Here is a 5,073-nt window from a genome sequence, read left to right as displayed (position 1 = left end):
CAAGTATTTTATTATTCAAAGATAAAAGCAATTTTCACTTGCCTCTTTGAGGGGGAAAACTCCAACAGAGCAAAGCTCAATTACAAAATAATCCTTGACATTTCTCAATGAGGAGTCTCTAGCCTCTATATAGGATTCATACATACAATATCATGGGTCATTACCATGGTTCTCTCAATACCATATATCTAATACAATGGGCTTATCACATTATTGCTAACTACTTGTGGTCCCTTACATGATGCGGGTTAACCACTTTATTTATTAACTATGGCTCGTTTGCAACTAACTATGGTCCCTTTCTTAAATGTAGGTTAACGAATTACAATTATTAATACAGGCTTTATTGACTCTTTAACTAACTATGACTACGACTCGACCCTATTGGGTTTATTACATAAATAAAGGGGTTAGGATTGGACCCTAACATGCCCTCCCGCATCAAAAAAAGTTTTGTCCTTGAGGCTGAAGCTACAGAAACTGCTGAAGAATAGTGTTTGGTTCCCAGGTCGCATCTTCTGGAGGGGTGTCTTTCCACTTGACGAGGACTTCCTTGATCGTGCAACCGCGCAGATGTCTTTAACAAATATCAAGTACCTGTTCAGGTTAGAGCCAGAGTGAACCTTCCTCATCCAATTCAGGTAGACTGGTTTGAATTCTGCAATTATTCCCCACCACTTTTTTGAGGAATGATACATGGAATACTAGATGGATTTTTTAAGTTGGTGGCAAGGCTAGCCTGTAGGCTACTGCTCTAATGTACTGAATTATTTGATAAGGTTCGTAGAATTTTGGAGCTAATTTCTAGCAGCCCTTTTCTTTGAGTGATGTTTTCTTATATGGTTGCAGTCATAGGAATACCTGATCCACTTCTTGAAATGTGCACTCTGAATGATGTTGGTCTACATGTTGCTTCATTCGATTCTGAGCTTGATGGAGATTATCTTTGAGACAAGCTATCATGGCGGCACGGTTCTGTAGGATTTAATCAACTTCTTTCACCTTAAAGCATCTAGGGATATAAGAAATAGGTGAAGGTGGGAGTTCACCATATACTGCTTCATATGGAGTCATCTTGGTGGCTTCATGATAGTTAGTATTATACCACCATTCAGCTAAAGGTAGCCATTGTACCCATTGATGTTTATTTTCTGAAGTGAAGCACCTTAGGTATGTCTCCAAACACTTTTTGACTGCTTTAGTTTGACCATCAGTTTGGGGATGATAGGAAGTACTTAGTTGGAGTTGGGTGCCTTGTAGCTTGAATAGTTCTTACCAAAATTTGCTGGTGAAAGTTGAGTCATGATCAGACACAATAGAAGTTGGCATGCCATGCAGTTTGAAGATCTGGTCCATGAATGCTTGAGCCATCAAAGTGGGGGTAAATGGGTGGGGTAGAGTGCAAGAATGAGAATATTTAGAAAGTTTGTCCACAACCACCATGATGACAGATTTTTTGCCCAACTTTTGTAGACTAGTAATGAAATCCAGAGAAACATCTGTCCAGATGGAGGCATGGATTGGAAATGGTTGTAAGGTTCTTGGTAACTTGATTATTTCTACTTTGTGGTGTTAACACAAATCACATTCAGCTACAAAGGTAAGAATGTAATTCTTCATGCACGTCCAAAAGAAAGAACGACGAGTGCGAGCATAAGTCTTTTGAAAGCCTACATGCCCATCAGTGGGAGATGAGTGCAACTCTGCCAAAATGCGAGTTTTTAGGGTGGATTTCTGTGATATCACTTCTCAATCCTTGTAGCAAATAATCTGATCCTTCCAAGAGTAGCCAACTAAGGAATTAGGATTCTTGAGAAGGTTAGTGAGGGGTCTAGCAATGTGATCATAATTGTGGATAAAATTGCTATAGTAGCTAGTGAGACCCAAGAATCCCCTCAGACTCTTCAAGTTTTTTGGTTGGGGCCAACCTTGCATTGCCTGTATATTTTTAGGATCAACCCTGACACCTTCACGACCCACAATTTGTCCCAAATACTCAACTTCTTCCATGCCAAAAGAACACTTGGACAATTTGACAAATAATTTGTGATTCCAGAGCAGTTGCAAGATCAGGTCTACATGATGGAGATGTTTTTCCCAGGTTAGGCTGTAGATGAGAATGTCATCAAAGAACATGAGGAAAATTTTTTGAAGATATGGTTTCAGCAAGTGATTCATGAGGCTTTGAAAAGTGGATGGAGCATTACAAAGACCAAATGGCATGACCAAGAATTCATAATGGCCTTCATGAGTGCGGAAAGCAATCTTGGGAATGTCTACTTCCTTCATGCGGATTTGGTGATAGCCAGAGCGAAGATCTAGCTTGGTAAAGAATTGAGCACCATGTAGTTCATCAAGCATATCATCAACAATCGGGATAGGGAATTTGTCTTTGATAGTGAGCTTGTTGAGGGCCCGAAAGTCTAGACACATGCGCCATTCCCCATATTTCTTGAGCACCATGACCACTGGTGATGAATAAGGGCTGATGCTAGGATGAATAACACTTGCTTACGTAGGTTTTAACCCCATACAGAAATTACCTGCATACAAATTCTAAAACACATAAAATAAACAATGCGAGAACATAACACATAAAACACATATACATAGAGATTTTCCCCTGGATCTCAAAACCAAGACTACCAGCTTGATTTTTCATTATGTTCCTTTCAATGTTATAATACATATTTATACATGCTGAAGCATCCAATACCATGGACTGAAAACCATTGCGTCCAAAACCATGGACCGAAAACCATCATGTCCAAAAACATGTGTGAAAATCATGCACAAAACCATAGGTGGGTCTGCCCAACCTAACATAGGTTCCAAAACCAAAATTTTCCGGGGCGTTGCCTTGAACCCCATAGAGTGGGGTTAACTGCACCCCTCAAACCTCCTGTGACCCCCCTACTACGCAATCGGTGCAACAAAGTGGGGGCTCCGCCACCCCTCTAACCCCCCGGTTAACTACGTGGGCTAGTTATGGAAAGAATATAACACAACCCAACAGCTTCAAGGAGTTCCTTGATGATTTTTTCAATTTCATTCTTTTGGGTGAAAGGATATTGATATGGGCGCACATTAGGTGGTTGGGCCCCTAAGACTAAAGTGATGTTATGATCATGTTCCCCTCTAGAGGGTGGAAGCTCTTTAGGTTTGTCAAATACCGGCTGGTGACAGTTTAAGACCTGTTTCATCTCAGGATGAATATGAAGAGGAGTGGATTCTATGGCCTGGATGGCATTAAACTGGGTGATGACTCCATGATGGCCCTTTTTCAACAACTTTTCCATTCGATGCGAGCTGATGATAGAAGGCGCCCCTGCCTGGAGTCCATAGAGTGTATGAATGTGGTCATTCTGCTTAAAGCTCATATATAACTCCTAGAAATCCATTGTGATTGGGCCTAGTGTGCGAAGCCATTCAACACCCAAGACAATGTCACAACCACCCATGTTAATTGCAAACATGTGGGTCTTTAGGTGGTAGTCTCCCATCTGAAGTTTAATATTTTTGCATCGGCCTTCACATTTCATTGTACCCCCATCAACAATAAGGAACTAGAAATTAGAGACTTCCCTTACAAAATAATGAAAATCTTCGGTGACTTGCTTATGGATAAAGTTATGAGTGCTACCACTATCAATCAACACTACTACAGGGTGATGTTTAAGAAAGCCTTCGATTTTTAGAGTGTGGGGTGCAAAAATTCCCGCCAAAGCATGTAGTGAGATAATTGGTTCATCTGGCGTAGCTATGAGATCATTGTCCTGCTGGGTCTCCTCAACTTCGTCCTCTAGACCCCCAAGGGGTGGGGCTTCCTCAGATGAGCTATGATTAGTAACATCAATTTGAAATAATTTTGGCTCCTTCCATTTATGCCCCAAAGAGTATTTGTCATCATAGTAGTAGCACAATCCTTGTTTTATTCTTTCACCCATTTCTGCTGGAGACACCTTTTGGACCTTAAGTGTTTGGGTAGGACCCTAAGCCTTGGTGGACCACCCCTTGGCTATGAAATTTGGACAAGTAGACTCAACAGCTAAGGAAATTTCTACCTCGATAGCCTTTTTGCAAGCATCTATCCATGTAGGAGGGTGGTGGATTCAAACATGTGCTTGGATGGCTTCTTTGAGGCCACTGGTGAAACACTCCAAGTAGAATTCATCTCCTAGACCTTATGTTCTGAAGGCCAATGTCTCAAAGGTTGTAATGTAGTCTTTTATTGTGCCTATCTATTAGAGCTTAGTGAGATGGCCCAAAAAATTAGATTCTCTGTCAAATTGGTCACAAAGCGCTTTTGAGAACACTGGCGACGTTATATTCCCAGGATAACATTTCTGATGCCACTGCCACCATTGCCATCTTTCTTGGTCCAAGTAAAGGGCTCACACACGTAGTTTAGTTTGATCATCATAGATATCATTTAGGGTGAAATATTGTTCCATTTATGCTACCCATACTGTCGGATTAGAGCCATAAAATTTATACATGTCTAGCTCGGGTGGCCGGGGGTGGGAATGTTAATGATTTCCATGGAAGTGAATATGATGGCTAGATTCTCCTTCAAGGTGTTCATCAATACTAGGCACCTCCTGATGATACCCCGTCCTGCTTTTGGTGAATTGTTCAAGCGTTTTTGTAATGTTGTCCAGTTGTTCCCTAAACGACTCCAACGTTGTTTCAAGATGCTTGATCTTCTCATTGGCCATGACTTGAGCTCTGGTTTCTACCATGTGCAAATCTCGGTTACTTGAAGTCACACTGGAAAAATTAGGACCACCCCGAAAATTGAGGCTGACTAGTGAATGGTACCAGTGCGATCAGCTCATCGTCCTAAATATTATGGGCTAAGTCTCTTGTAAGTGTCTCAAGGAGGACTCAGTTTTTTTTTTTTTTTTTTTACTCCAAATGAAGTTTTACTCCCCGTGGATCAATACTACAGTGGCCAAATTCCAAAAACTTGATCATGCCCAATGTCCTACAAAAATCGGGCCCAGACTATAGCTACAACAAGCCTCACTACGCAGAGAGTTAGATTTGTGGTGGTTTGGTTGCAGGTGTAAG

This window comes from Pinus tabuliformis, chromosome 7 (assembly GCF_031772625.1).
Source record: "Pinus tabuliformis cultivar Carrire ecotype Pingquan chromosome 7, CPIR1, whole genome shotgun sequence".
NCBI lineage: Eukaryota > Viridiplantae > Streptophyta > Pinopsida > Pinales > Pinaceae > Pinus > Pinus tabuliformis.
The sequence above is the reverse complement of the archived record's forward strand: the minus strand, read 5'-3'. Positions refer to the sequence as shown.